The 16960-nt window shown below is 33.1% G+C and overlaps 1 protein-coding gene across 1 annotated transcript in view; it reads right to left on the reverse strand.

Annotated features, from left to right (window-relative positions):
• FUT9 (fucosyltransferase 9) overlaps positions 1-16629 on the reverse strand; it is a 78784-nt gene extending 62155 nt beyond the window's left edge. Inside the window, exon 1 of the mRNA XM_027079973.1 lies at positions 16540-16629. The gene's annotated coding sequence lies outside the window, so the exon portion shown is untranslated. The remainder of the gene's footprint in view (positions 1-16539) is intronic.
• Between the last annotated feature and the right edge of the window lie 331 nt (positions 16630-16960).

Consider the following 16960-nt stretch of genomic DNA (forward strand, 5'->3'; position numbering starts at 1 on the left):
ATAAAAAATTAAGATGTACGTGTTATAAGAGAGCGGTAGCATATGTAATAGTTATACACATTGTTTTTTAAAAAAATCAGCCTGTGCTGGTTATAATTCTAGTTTTGTGTGAACTTTCATCAAATTATTCAAGTGTATGAATCCCCAGTTACTCTATTTGGTAAAATGGAGTTAATGCTGGTACTTGTCTTGCATGGTTATTGTAATTAAAACAAAATGTTCTTAACACTTGTGATTATCACATAGTTGCCATACAATAATTGGTGGCCACATTTGGGAACTAGAGGAGAAATATTTGAAGGACACAGAGAGTTTTGTACAAGGATAGAAGCATTGTTTACAATCTCTAAATATTAGATATAAGGTAAATGTTCTTGAATAAGTAATTGATTAAAATTATAATCCAAACAAAGAATAGAATACTATCAGCTCTTAAAACAATGCTATTGACTTATGTCAATAGAATAACATCCAAGATGTAGTAACAAGACAAAAGAAATGTAAAAAACTCTATGTATGGTATAATCCAAGTAAAATAATCTATTAGCGTATATATGCACAAAAATACCTTTAAAACCCATGCACCAAGATATTAACATTGTTCTTTTTATTTTTTGTATTAACTGCATTTTTATAATGAACATATGTTAATTTATAATCAGAAAAATACCGTATTTTAAACATGTAGTTTTTATCTGTTCACATCTCTTTATTTTTCTCTTGCAACTCTCTCCAAAACTCATGTGTCTGATATATTTTTTAAAAATTTGCCAGTCTCATATTTTGTGGCCTTCTCTATTTAGAAGTCATGAAAAAGGAAGAACTTCATATCAGTCTGAAATCTTTTTAAAAATCACTCCTATTTAGTTCAACTATCAAGTTTTTAGAGTAAAAAATTAAGTGAAACTATCACATTAGACCATAGAGAACTTACAAAAAATAATATTTCTTCAAAGATCAAAGAGCAAAATTTACATTTCACTTAAGAGACTACTAATTTTGCAAATAATTTTAAGAGCATATAAACTATACAAGCATACAAAACCAGATAAAACAAAACAAAACAAACAATCTTAGGTCGGTCTGTCTATAAATTAGTACTTTGTAATCCCTCCTGTAGAAATATCAGTTAATAGTTGTTGAAAATTTATTACCTGTGAGGCACTAAGTTCAATATATGAATTACACACCTTAATTCTGTTAACTGTCTAAAGATACAGAGGTAATTTAACCATCATATCATAGATGAGGATGTACAGCTTCATGTGTTTGAATAACTGTCCAGGGTTCCTCAAACAGCAAGTTGTAGGGTTGAGGTCTGAGCCCTACTAATCTGCTTTCACCATTTATTACTGAATTTTAAGATATGTTTGTATTATTAAAAAAATCAACTGGCTACTAAAGTGTTTGCAATGATTTCATTACTTTTCCTTTCCTTAGTTTTACTTCATTCTGTACTCTTCTTCTAGCTACTTTCATGGCTATTTAAGTAAAGCATCACAGGAGTGAAGATCGTGTTTAAAGCAAAGGATTGGGTTTCCAGATTTGGGAAAAGTTTATTAAGAGTTCTACTTCTTCAGTGCTATTCTTTGGGGGCAAAATGGCATTTAAAGTTTTTGCCTATGACCCACAATAAGATATACATTTTATATCATTACCCAACATATGCACATACACACACCCCTGACACACACCACATACACAAATGGTCCATACTGTCCTTGAATGTGCAAGGATATTAATAAAAAGAAAAATGCTCTGAACCAAACAGAATGATATTTGCATATCTGCTTTTCATTTTTAGAATAAGAGTCTGCAAATAGAGCTTTGCTCAGGGTGATTATGTTTCACAAGATTTTTAAGAGAGCTTATAGGGACTGATATGTGCTTCATACATTTTAGCACAAATTCTATTAAAGTATCTCAAAACACATTATAAAGTATTTCCTCACATCAAAAGAAAATGTGTCCAAATTACTAAAAACAGAAAATAACAAAACAAAATTGACTAAGCATAAATTACCAGCAAAAGTATCTAGCGGAGTGTTGATAAGCCCCCAAATTGTCACCCCTCCCCATTCACCAGTCCAGGGATAATTTTCAGCTTTTTTGAGAAGATACTGAAGATATTCTCCCATATTATGTGTCTTCTACACTTTAATTCATCTTCCTCTATTATGTGAACGATGGTTCTGCTGTGGAATGCACACCTACACATAACAAATACACTGCAACATGCAGCTGAAACCAGAGAAGGACACGTTCTATTTGGGGCAGAAAATCTGACACTTTGCTGATTTTCAGAAACGGCTTATAAATGTTTGTTAGGAAAAGAATAGTAGATATGTAAGTTCTCGAAAACTTTTTTTTTTTTTGCTAATTTCCTTGAATGATGTGGAGTATTTAAATGAAGAGGAAAAGAATTCCCACCCCAAGTAAACTATTAAAGCTTGTAGAAAAAAATGTTACAAAAACTGTAACATAAGAAACAAAAGACTTTCATATTTCTTCCAACATCAAGTGATGCAAATGATAGAGAGGACAAACAGTGTATTACAGGGAATTTGGGGATTTTGTAGGGAGGCAGGAGGGAAATACAAACAATTGATAAATGGCATCATTTGTCTTTGCTCCATTTCATGTTGGGACTTAGGCAAATCTCCAATGACTTGGAGGCTTGTTGAGATGAGAAATGGAGACTATAATAACCTCTTCGTAAGACTATGGTGATACTCAAAAATAATCATTGTAATTTACTGACATGTTTTAGGCAATTGGTAAATTTTAGATGACTGCCCTTTCCTAATTCCTCTCCATACATTAGAGAAATGGTTTACTTGTTTGGGAACAGGAGAGAAAATTTCTGTGTTATAAGGTAAAGGAGAAAGATGACTTCTTTTGGTTTCTGTGATATCTGCAAAGTAATAGGAAATCTTTTCTCAATCTTGATTTCTTCAGGGGATTTGTGGGAGGGACTCCCAGAAGACTCAGGGAATGCATGTGTGGAAGCTGGGATTCCCTGAAGTATCCCCAGGTTATGAAACAACCACATACCTCCTCTAAAGGTCAAGAAGCAGTAGAATGAGAGGTAAGCTGTCTTGATAGAGCTTTTTCCTCAGAGATGGGAATTTGAAACAAATGCCTGATTTCTTCTTTTGGTTAAAGAATTATGATTAAGCTCAACAATGATCCAAAACAAAGGTGTGTGTGTGTGTGTGTGTGTGTGTGTGTGTGTGTGTATTTGGGGGAGTGTAATATCACCACACCCGTAGTCTGCACAACTTTACTGGTTCGTGTTAGCAGCCATTTCAAACATAAATAGGGAAGAAGAAGGAAAGGGAAAAACAAGTTGGAAAATGAGGAAAATCAAACCACCTTTTCAAGTATTATCCGTACAATTCTCGATAGCTGAATTTTGGGAAATAGTCATTCATGGTATGTTCTACTCATTTTTTTTTTCAGTTTTCTTCATACAGGTGTTTGGTAGGCAACTGAAGCAACACAAAATTTAAAATGGAAAAGGAGCAAAGTGTAGCAGTTTGTAGTGACATTTTCGAACAGAAGGTATCTAGGAACTCATGGAAAGAAAATAACACTAGCAGCTCATATTTATTAATGATTTCATGTAAGTTAGGCACTGGGCCTTGTATTAATATATGTCATCTCATACAATTCTCAAATCAACACAATGAGGTTGGTACTATTATTGACTCAGTTTTACAAGCAAGGATAACCACTCTGATGTACTGGTTCCCTGAATAGAGTCAGAGTACAAAAAGATTAAATTTTGAAGAACTTCTAAAATAGTGAGTCCAGAAATGGCTGGAGAGTAACATGCGACAAGTTGTATTATCAAGGAAGAAAAAAGACAAAGTTCCAAGGGCTTCCTCTGACACTGCACAAGAGACAGCTTTAAAATGAGTCAGAAAGACAATGAACACCTGTTCTATCCTCGCACTAAGTTTGAAAACTTGTATATGTAGTTCAATTAAAATTGTATTGAAGAAAAAATATTTAGTGCATTACTCCTAAGGGAAAAAATAATGATTTCTGTATCCTTTAAGGAGGAATATTTAAAGCCAGGTTGAGTATTAATAATTGTAGCAACAATTGAAGTATCTGAAAGTTTCAGATACTTGCAGTGAATCTACAGCATGTTTTAATGTCCAAGAACTAGGACATCTCCATTTCTGCCTTTTCGAGAGGTACTTTCACAAAAGATAGAAGGCTATTAAGTTTTTCAAGGCATGGAGACTCAGAAATTGTGTTACTTAGCCATTCAAGATGGATGGTGGGGAGGACATATAATTAATGGTGTAGGCACAGTCTTCTAATGAGACATTGCATTCACACCAGGTTTCATTCTTCTTCTTTCTTATTTAATACAAGTGCTGTAACCAGGTGGATACAGGTGAAGTCTTGTAATATTTTACAAACTTACACAACAAGAATTTCTCTCACAGCAGAGAAAATAAAATTTAAATTTTTCACTTCTTTTTCAAATAAAAATGATTTTTCAAATCAAAGAAATTAGCCTTCCAACAAATCTACTGATTGAGATTCTCACCACCTCTTCCAACCCTCAATGTGATACTACTGAGGAGGGCCTGATTTTTTTCTTCCAATTGATATCTAATTTACTCATAAGATTTGACTCCAGCCAAAGGTAAGCCCTATCAGTATGATTTTCAGAAACACATAATAACAAAGGCTTAATTATTTAACAAAATGTTCAAAATTCTAACCAATTATTAACAGATAATCAATAAATTTCTCTGAAAACATTTAACTATGTAGTATCTATATTTGCCTGACTTATAATAAAATGTATACAAGTAATATAATATATTTTTTATTATTAAAATTGAAATAATTCAAGAATACATGGAATAAACAGTTAATGTTTCCTCTCCAATAGATAATCATCTTTGTCTCAGTTTAGCATAAATCCTTCTAGAATTTTTTCATTAACTTTATATATACTGGTATGTGTCCAGATATATTGATATATACATACATATGCTAGATAATTGAGCCCATTATTCTGAGACTTGTTTTTTACACTGAATAACTTGACTTTGATACTCTATTCTGTCATTATATATTCACCAAATTATTTTCAATGGTTGCTTAGTATTAATTAGTAAGGATATACCATTATGTATTTTGGTCTTCCCATATTAATTTGATTGTTTTTGATCCTTTCTCATTCTAAATTTACAATAAACATTTTGGGGCTGGTTTCCTGGTGGTGTGTACAAATGGTTTTGATGAATAAACTACTAGAATTAGAATTACTGGGTCAAATGATATATGTTCTTTAAATTTTATAAATGCCACCATCATGATGTCCAGAAAGGCTCACCTCATTTCCACCTAGAATTAATTTTCCACCAACCCTTGATAACAATGGATGTTATGAACCATTTAAAATTATGTTAATTAAAAAATATCCCATGAAACCACAAAATTGCATTTTCCTGTTTATTAAATATTTAGTAAGGTTGGACATTATTTCCTTTTTTGTGTGGGTCATTTTTATTTCCCCTATTATGAAATGACTATTCAGACTTTATTTGCCCCTTTTATTGTATTGTCTCTTTTTGTAACTAATTTGTAGACACTCTTTTCATTTTATAAAATTAAGCCCTTGTCTAATGTAATTTTTGTAAATATAATCTCCCAAGTTTTCAAATTAAAAAAACATTTTACTTGTTTATAGTATTTGTTCTGTTATCCTGAAGTTTTTGATAATTATGTAGTTGAGTCTGTTACTTTTAAAATATATTGATTTAAATGTCTCAAGAAGTCCTTTACAATTATTAAAGACAAAGTAGTTTCCAAAAAGAGAAATTATTGATTCTCAGGCTAAATAATAATCTGAAACTTCATAAAAACAGTTTTTATATGAATTATTATTTAGGTTAATCAGCCTTGACCCTTAGATTTAAATTCCCTACTCAGTTATTTAATATTATTACAGATAATAATTGTTGTTCATTTCCCTTTTAATAATCAATTTATGTTTCTCATTGTCTGCCTGGACACGCTCTAAGCCCTACAAGAAAATTAAAGAATGCAGAGATGGCATTGCCTCTGCTCCATAGAATTTATTTAGATCAAATAAGTACATTTATAATAGCAAATGACATGAGTTCAAGGTGTAGTTTGAAATTATGAACACATGTAAATATGTTCAATCTCCTAGTTGAAAGCAGAGGCAGAGAACATTTTGATTTCAAATGCCTCAAACACTGATAACTCATTGCATGTAATTGATAATTTTCAATGTCTTACATCTACAGAAGAGTGTAAGGGGTGGCATAAATATTTTTCTGCTTGACTGAGTGAGCATTTTTCAAACTTCAAAACTTCAGCAGTCCTCTCTGCTCTGAGAGCCTCTGCCCCACCAATATATTTCCCCCTTCCTTAAGTTAGCAATCAATTCAGCTTTGTTGTTTTTTGTTTAAGGTATTGAAGACTGGTTTTCATCTTTTTGGCAGCTGAATACTCTGGAAGTTAACAACTTGTCTAACAGTTTTGGAAAGAATATGTGTAGTCATATTCTTTACCTCGATAGTTTAATTTCTAGGAATTTGCCCAAATAGATGCTCTGCATAATCTTCTACATTTTTGCAATTAATCCTCTTAACAATTCTAAAATAGAAATCCTATTTTTATTTTCATTTGTCATTTGATGAAAGCAAGACTAGGAAAATTTAGAACCTTTTCCATAGCTACATACCTAGTATACTCTGAGTATCTAGAGAATGACCCTTAAGCCAGAATTCTACTTCCTCTGCAAGAGAAAAAGATGCAAAATAAGGACAAAAATGTTTGATAAATACAGGTATTTAAAACGAAGTGTTATATATATATATCCACCAACACCCAAATATCTATGATAAGAAAAGAGCTAAGTAAACAGTCATTATAAGGACACATAAAATAATGAATATGTTAAAGTGTTCATGATTTGGCATTGAGTACAAAATCAAAACACACAACTATAATTATGCTATGTAAAATTGTGTATACATATGGATTAGAAATGAAAGGAAACAGACGAAAAGCTATGTGAATTTCTGGGGTGGGTTGGATTCTGAGTACAATACATTTTTATGAGTTTTTAAATATTGCTTTAGTGTTTGTAAAATAACAAAAGTAACACAGGTGTATATACAAAAATAAGCTCAAAATGGATTAAAGACCTAAATGTAAGGCCAGAAACTATCAAACTCTTAGAGGAAAACATAGGCAGAACACTCTATGACATAAATCACAGCAAGATCCTTTTAGACCCACCTCCTAGAGAAATGGAAATAAAAACAAAAATAAACAAATGGGACCTAATGAAACTTCAAAGCTTTTGCACAGCAAAGGAAACCATAAACAAGACCAAAAGACAACCCTCAGAATGGGAGAAAATATTTGCAAATGAAGCAACTGACAAAGGATTAATCTCCAAAATTTACAAGCAGCTCATGCAGCTCAATAACAAAAAAATAAATAATCCAAAAATGGGCAGAAGACCTAAATAGACATTTCTCCAAAGAAGATATACAGAGTGCCAACAAACACATGAAAGAATGCTCAACATCATTAATCATTAGAGAAATGCAAATCAAAACTACAGTGAGATATCATCTCACACCAGTCAGAATGGCCATCATCAAAAAATCTAGAAACAATAAATGCTGGAGAGGGTGTGGAGAAAAGGGAACACTCTTGCACTGCTGGTGGGAATGTGAATTGGTACAGCCACTATGGAGAACAGTATGGAGGCTCCTTAAAAAACTACAAATAGAACTGCCATATGACCCAGCAATCCCACTACTGGGCTATACCCTGAGAAAACCATAATTCAAAAAGAGTCATGTACCAAAATGTTCATTGCAGCTCTATTTACAATAGCCCGGAGATGGAAACAACCTAAGTGCCCATCTTCGGATGAATGGATAAAGAAGATGTGGCACATATATACAATGGAATATTACTCAGCCATAAAAAAATGAAATTGAGCTATTTGTAATGCGGTGGATAGACCTAGAGTCTGTCCTACAGAGTGAAGTAAGTCAGAAAGAGAAAGACAAATACCGTATGCTAACACATATATATGGAATTTAAGGGGAAAAAAATGTCATGAAGAACTTAGGGGTAAGACGGGAATAAAGACACAGACCTACTAGAGAACGGACTTGAGGATATGAGGAGGGGGAAGGGTGAGCTGTGACAAAGCGAGAGAGAGGCATGGACATATATACACTACCAAACGTAAAGTAGATAGCTAGTGGGAAGCAGCCGCATAGCACAGGGAAATCAGCTCGGTGCTTTGTGACCACCTAGAGGGGTGCGATAGGGAGGGTGGGAGGGAGGGAGACGCAAGAGGGAAGAGATATGGGAACATATGTATACGTATAACTGATTCACTTTGTTATAAAGCAGAAACTAACACACCATTGTAAAGCAATTATACCCCAATAAAGATGTTATAAAAAAACAAATTATGAAAATGAAAAATAAATTCATTAAAATGCTAAAAAAAAAAAAAAAGGAGTCATGTACCAAAATGTTCATTGCAGCTCTATTTACAATAGCCAGGAGATGGAAACAACCTAAGTGTCCATCATCCAATGAATGGATAAAGAAGATGTGGCACATATATACAATGGAATATTACTCAGCCATAAAAAGAAATGAAATTGAGTTATTTGTAGTGAGGTGGATAGACCTAGAGTCTGTCATACAGAGTGAAGTACGTCAGAAAGAGAAAAACAAATACTGTATGCTAACACATATATATGGAATCTAAGGGAAAAAAATGTCATGAAGAACTTAGGGGTAAGACGGGAATAAAGACACAGACCTACTAGAGAATGGACTTGAGGATATGGGGAGGGGGAAGGGTAAGCTGTGACAAAGTGAGAGAGTGGCATGGACATATATACACTACCAAACGTAAAACAGATAGCTAGTGGGAAGCAGCCGCATAGCACAGGGAGATCAGCTCGGTGCTTTGTGACCACCTAGAGGGGTGGGATAGGGAGGGTGGGAGACACAAGAGGGAAGGGATATGGGAACATATGTATATGTATAACTGATTCACTTTGTTATAAAGCAGAAACTAACACACGATTGTAAAGCAATTATACTCCAATAAAGATGTAAGGAAAAAAAAAGTAACATAGGTGTAAATAGCAGTCTCTGTATTTGATGTTTCTAAGCAATTATTCCATGCTCCATAATAATTTCAATGTCCCAAAAGATTTCTGAGATTTCTAGGGGTTTTATAAACTCCTGATTATTTAGTGCTCTGAATTTCAACACTGGAGATTTTCCAATTCCACTCATGTCTTATCTACCATAAATGTTTCTTTCCCTCTGATTGCTTTGACCTGGATGTGGGATTAGGTCGCTTAATTTCCCCTGAAACTTTCAAACAAGACATAGTTGGCAGGTATTTCTGAAGTTTTAGATGGAGAGGTGTTTTATCACAGCATAGTAAACAAGTTAATGTTGAATACAGATCACTACTTTCCTAAAATTCTTCTGGCTATCCAGCACATCACTTATTTTCTGCTCCTTGAAGATTTACTGATAAGTTCCCCTCACTTTATCATGTAAGATATCACGTAAGTTTTCCATCTTCAACCTCGACTCTGAACATAATGAATATGTGATATTGTGCATCCAGAAAACCAAAGGGGCATATGCCAGATTTCACCCTTTAGCAACATAGAGATTTACTTCGAGATAGATTATGACATTCCAAACGTAAGAATGGAGAAGTCACTGTATTCGTTTTGGGGGGGGTTAAGTGACATTAATTTAAAGTCGCAAATTTTAAATTAACATCCGACTGTGTTTTGAGTACAAATGTGCTCGATGGCATTTTTTTTTTTTTAGAAATTCAATACTGCAAGTGTTTTTAAGTACCTATTACATACCAGGCAGTATAGTAGGAAGGCTTAGTATAAACGAGACAGGTCTTATAAAAAGAAACCCTTCTGAATAACCTCTTGAACAGCAACAACAACTAAACAAAAATGAAATAAGGCTTTCACTATGGTAGAAGGAATTTAGATTATAAGAAAGAAAATAGTGAGAGCTCTAAGTATTCAAATATGGTAGAGAGAGAGATTTGGGGATCTTCTTTTCAGTGCATCTTTATGCATCGTAACAGATACCAAATGAGATTGTAACAGATATCAAATGCTCTAAGCATTCAAATATGGCAGAGAGAGAGATTTGGGGATCTTCCTTTCAATGCATCTTTATGCATTGTAACAGATATCAAATGAGATTTAGGCATAGGATGAATTAGATTGATTTTGCATTTGTCTTCTGTACCTACTATACTATTATTCAAAGGTATAAAACATGTTTTCTATTGGTGTATCTTCTTTTATTATTTATCATCCGCTCATATTCAAGAAGCTTTTCAACTAGCCTAATAAAGTATTTTCAAATTACCTAATAAAATAAGTTCTGCTAGAAGTCTGCATTGTGATTGGAAAGCAATAGGGAGAAAGCCTGATTTATTGATAAGTGAGAGTATGCTATAAATTTTTTCCATTTTAAAACTGCCTATAGATTATGAGGTCACTCTTACTTAGAGAAATTGCAGCAGACAGGCATAGTGATGCAAGTACCAAAGAAAAGAATCACAATGTCCAAGGGTATATGCTTTGCTTTATAAAATGAATCTATTTTTTCTTAAATACTATGTATAACTGTAACGAAATTGTCCCAGGGAAGATTGTTATCGAAGAAAAGCCATGATACATGTTTTTGTGAGACATTTTATAATTTAAAAAAAATCACTTCTCAGTTTATGTATTTTGTGATTTTTTTGATTCTCATATATTAGATTTCCTTAAAGTGAAAGCATACTGTATCTAACACAACATAAGTAATATAGCAACAGTGATTTCCAGTCTAGTAGCCTAGGTCAGATTTTGAAGTTCAACAGAAAGATATTCCAGGTGAGATTTTTGGCTTTACACATGACTAATATATTTTTTAAATGAAATAAAATTTGTTATAATTTCATTTAAATTAAGGAAAAGAGCTTGGTCATCTCTGGAAGTTAAAAAAACAAAAACTAAAAACAATGACATACTCTAGCCAACAAGAATATTTCCATATGGAGTGGACTTTATGAAGTGCTACAAAAGCCAAAGGATTAATTTAAGCAAGGTGTGTTCTGTGTAGATGCTCAATCCTTACAAGCTACCTGTCTCTAGGCAAATCACTTAACCTCTCAGAGACTTCTTTCTTTATTTATAAGCAAGGAATGTGATTTGAATTTCCTACTTTACATGCTTACTGAAGGTTGATGTGTATAAAGAAACCTTTAAACTCTTAAAAAAGTGTAAGAGAATTTGGGCCTTATAATACAATATTATTATTGTGTTGGATAAAGTACACGAGTCCTTAATTATCCTACTTTTAAAATGGCATTAGAGTTATTTTGGCCACTTATTGGTTTATCTGGTATCTGAACACACAGCCATTTATGTAATAAAAACTAATGCCTATATAACCAGCAAGACAGTATTGCCAAGAATATGGAACCAAATGGCCACAAAAGAATTAAAATTGAATCATAACTTTGAATGGTTCAAATGGTATGAATTGTTAATTATGCAAATGTATGTGAAGAGCTCTTATAATTCTCCAATTTTAAGTCATGATTGAACATTTTATGGGAAAAAAAGAACAGAGGTTCTTAATGACTTAAATAGGTAAAAATGGCAAAATATACTAGGGTAGAAACGATGAGATTACATATGAGAGGACTCTTCCTAAAGTAGATTTATTGCTGAGCAAGTATTAAAAATTTGTAATTCATCTTAAAGATTTCTTTATTTTATGATAAGTTGCTATTTTCAGAGAAGTTTCAAGGATGTACAGATAGTTTCCTTCACCCAGCTTGTCCCACTGTTAACATAACCGTGGTGCCTTTGTCAAAACAAGAAAAGCTAGTACAATATTACCTAAACTACAGGCTTTTTTGGATTTCACCAGTTTTCCCAACTAATGCCCTTTTTGTGTTTCAAGATCAGCATGGTATCTAGGATACCATACTGCATTAAGTCATAATATCTCTTTCATCTCCTCAGCTGTGTTTCTCAGTCTTTCCTTTCATGATCTTGAAACTTTTGAAGAGTACTGTGAGGCATTTTGTAGCATGTCCCTCAACTTGGCTTTATTTCATATTTTTCTCAAGACTAGAATACGGCTATGGGTTTGGGGGAAAAATATCACAGAAGTAGAATATCCTCATCATATCATACCAAGGTACTTGGTATCAACATGACTTATCTTGGAGATGATAACATTGATCACTCAATGAAGGCGGCCATGTTTTGCCACAGAAAAGTTACCTTTTTTCCCCATTTCCATACTCTCTGAGTAGTGAAGTTTAGCCCACACTCAAGGGGAGAGGAATTAAGCTTCAATATGGGACGTGAGTGAATAGGACTTTTTGTGTAAGAAAGATTTTTGTCTTCTCTGTCATTTATCTATTCAACCATTTATTTACATCAGTGTGGATCATTAATACATTTTATCCTTTAGGTTATCATCTAATATGATTTTTATTTTCTTGCTTAAAATGTTTCAGCTTTGGTCATTGGGAACTCTTTCTGGTTGGCTCCTGTATCATTTTGACATGCCTCAATAATTTTTTGCCACTATTTCACCTTCTGCCACTACAAAGTGCTTCAGGTTCATCTTGCATTTTTCCAGCCCTAGCTCTAGAATCAGCCATTTTTCCTGAGGGCACTGGTTCCATTTTTATTGCAGAATGGTATTTAAACTAAACTCTGGGCATGAGGTGTGTTCATTGCTCCTGTGGCATTACTGCTTCTAGGACCTTCAGTAGGTAGAGCTAGTAAATGCTATGTATATATACCCATGTATGCACACATATCTATATTTGTTTTTGTATCTATTTGTATGTAAATTAAAATGACTTCATATTGATATCACTACCTCTATCACTGCAAAGTTAGTTTTTGTTATCTCCCTTTGTTTATGTGACAATGAGAAACCCAGCTTTCATTTTCAACAATTTATTTACTTGTATGTTTCACCCCAGTATACATGCAAAGTGATTTTCAGAATTCATCTGTACTCCTGTGAGAAAAAAAAAAAAAAGATCGAATAGAGTATGTCTATGTTTGGTTATTTTTCTCTATAGCATTATGCTTTTCAGTCTTTATCCTGCCAAAGTATTGTTTCTCAGAGTTACTTAGGGTAGATTTGTTTCTCCCATGGCCTTCAGTTATGGCTTATGTTTGTAATTTGGCTAGTTTCATTTGACACAGTCCCTACTCTATCTTGGAATATTCCAGCATCCCATTTGTTTCCCTATTTTTAATTAGCATACTATATAGCTCACTCTTTGTGTTGTGTGGTTCTATGGGTTTTGATGAGCACACAGTCACTTGTCAATCACCACAGTACCGTGCAGTACAGTTCCATCACCCCCAAAATGTCCTCACACTATTACTTTGTAGTCAATCCTCCTGTATCTCTAAACGCTGGCCACCACTGATCTGCTTCCTATCTCTATGTTTTGCCTTTTCTAGAATTTCATACAGATGCAATCATACAATATTTAGTCATTTGGGTCTCCCCCCTTTCACTTACAAAATGCATTTAAGATTCATCCATGATAGTGCCTGAATCAATAATTCTTTCCTTTTTATAGGTTAGTAGTATTCTATTGTATAGGTATACTAAGTTTGTTCATTCAATCACCAGTTGAAATATATTTTAGTTATTTTGGCATTTTGACAATTTTATAAATAAAATTGCTGTGAATATTTACATATAGGTTCCTCTGTAAAACTAAGTTTTAAATTCACTTGGGTAAATACCTAAGAGTGAGAATGCTGAACCATATTGTAAGTGCATGTTTAATTTTAAAAGAAACTGACAAAGAGGTTTCCAAAGTGCAGTACCATTTTGAATTTCCTTCAACAATAAATTAAAATTTCTGTGATCAAAAGCATTTCGTATTGTCAGATTTTTAAAAAAATGTATCCCTTTTAAAAGTTGTCTAGTGTATCTCATCGTGGTTTTAATTTGTAGCTTGCTAATGACTAATGATGTTAAACATCTTCCCATATGCTTATTAGTCTTTCATATATCTTCTTTGATAAAGTTCAGGTATTTCACCAATTTTTTAAATTAATTTTTAAGAGTTCTTTATATATTTTTATCAATATGTAATTTACAAGTCTGAAGCTTATATTTTCATTCTTTTAACAGTGCCTTTCACAAAGCCATTTAAAAAATTTTTTTTTGCTTTTGATTCACTCATTGTAATAGAAAGGGTTGTGCTCAGCTAATTCCTTTAGTGACAAAAGAGCATGTACATTGAAGCAAGTAAGAAAAAAACAAATTCCAATATATCACAGATTGACGGTTTAGACCTTGTATATTTTCTTATCCATCATTTCTCATAAATAGCTGGTTCTATAGAATTTATTTTAAGTCAGAGGTATAGGATTTGACATTTTTTCTCATTAAAATTGTAAAGTTATATGCTCCTTTGGTGTCCTGAGACTGGCCTACAAAATCCATTAGGTAGCAGAATTATAGCATTATATCAATAGTTCTTTGGAAAAGAGTGGTGCAATTTGGTACTAGTCACATAGGACTGTCGAGTACTTAAAATGTGGCCTGTGTGACTGAGGCTATGGCTTTTAATTTTGATTAGTTAAGTTTAAAAACTGATACTCAATTTAGTTACTGAAAAACTTTCAAGTATATATGGGACAACTTGGCTTTGTGAATCTTTTTTTTTCAACTGTAAAGTTTATGAAATCTAAATACAGATCAAGTATATCCAGTAAGAATTTAGTATCAAAATTGAGATGTACTATAAGTACACACTGGATTTTAAAGACAATATGAAAAAGAGGGTGTTAAAAGGCCCATTAATATTTTTTACATGATTTACATTTAACATGATCACATGTTAAAATGACTGTATTTTGAATATATAAAATATATTTTAAAATATATTTAATATATTTAATATATTATTAAATATATTTTAAATAAGTAAAATATATTATTAAAACCCATGTTACTAGCTTCTTTTCACTTTTTTAAATGTGGCCCCAAGAAAGATGAAATTGCATATGTCTCACATTATGTTTTCTTTAGACAGCACTGCTTTAGAACCACATATTATGTATTAAAATTATATTTCATGTCAGAAGGCATTAAGTGTTCTGAAATGGCATGCTAATAACCTGACCAAAACTAACTCCAAGTCCCACAATATAATCAGGCACCCTTGTTCTCCTGCCTTCCTGAAGAAGGATCAAGGGTCACTAAATTCCAAGTCACCTTTTTTTTTTTTTTTTTTTTTTTGTGGTACGCGGGCCTCTCACTGTTGTGGCCTCTCCCGTTGCAGAGCACAGGCTCTGGACGCGCAGGCTCAGCGGCCATGGCTCAAGGGCCCAGCCGCTCCGCGGCATGTGGGATCCTCCCGGACCGGGGCACGAACCCGTGTCCCCTGCATCGGCAGGCGGACTCTCAACCACTGCGCCACCAGGGAAACCCCCCAAGTCACCTTTGATGGATTTTATATCCTCAGGGGCTCCAGCAAGGAAAGGGCTGGAAGAATGGATAGTAAGGCTCAAGATGGGTATTGCAGGTCTGATAGTATCTCCTGGTGCCCTAAACACGCCGTAAAGTGGGCAACACTTCTGATTACTGAAGGGCTCCAGTTCATGCCTTACTTTCTTCTGAGGAAAAAGGGGTTGGGCTGCCTCCTTTCCTCCCCACTTCTCTTAGTACTTCTTAACTCAAAAAGCAAAGTACTTAGTACTTCTTAACTCAAAAAGCTTTCACCTTTCTCCTTACTTTTCAGCAGTGTGAAATTAATAATAAGAGGTTTCCTTACTTAGCAAAGACAACTTTTCTTCTTTTTATATAGCTTATTAATGAAATTGTGTGTGTACATATACGCACATATATATGTGTATGCATGCATACACACACATACAAACACCACGAGTATGAAAGATTTAGTGGTATAGGTATCATCTTACCAAAACTGAAACTAGTTTTCAAAAAGATAACTAATATAGAAAGAAGTTGCCCTGACTTTGAAATATTACACATTATATTTTTTAAAAGATATTTCAAGAAATTTTAATATCTTAGCATAAAATTTCACAGGTACAATATTTAAAGTTTCTTTTAGAAAAATAAAGAATAGTATAGAAATCTTAAGGATGTTAAGTATAATATTTATAAAAATACAACTAAATGTCATGGGTATATTATTCTACCTACCATGACATACTATATTAAGTTTTAACTTTGATACAATGTTAAACCTAAATTCACAGAACATCTCTTCATATAAGATAAATTTCTAAAACTATTCTTTACTTTGGATGAATTTTAGCTTGTAATCTTCTTAAACAATCAAAGTTACCTATAAGTTCTAATTGAACACATTTCTCTCAAAATCCAGCCAGCTTGAGAAAGTAAGTATATACTTACAATGTAGAGAACATATCATGGGAAGCACATAGACAGTTGTTAAGCTACTCCACGGTATGATAAAATTCTTGAATTATTACATTATAAACCTGTTAGGATAGAGAGAGAAAAATAAGTATGTTAGTTAAATGTGCTGGATGTAATATATATGAAGCTTAATAACCAAAAGAAAACAAAAAGAAATAATATATCTTACAAACATAGATCTTTATGTATTATTGTGTCCTTTTCTTATATTAATTTATGAATATTTTTAATTTTGGAGAAAATGTTATTGAATTACATAAGTCATTTCAAAATACAAGCAGGCCCCAGAGAAATTGCAGGTTAGGTTCCAGACCACTGCAATAAAGTGGATGTTGCAACAGAGCGAATCACACAATCTTTTTGGTGTATCAGGGCATATAAAAGTTATGTTTAC

Source organism: Aethalodelphis obliquidens, unplaced genomic scaffold (assembly GCF_003676395.1).
Source record: "Aethalodelphis obliquidens isolate GAN/ISIS:26980383/991018 unplaced genomic scaffold, ASM367639v1 scaffold3, whole genome shotgun sequence".
Classification (NCBI taxonomy): Eukaryota; Metazoa; Chordata; class Mammalia; order Artiodactyla; family Delphinidae; genus Aethalodelphis; species Aethalodelphis obliquidens.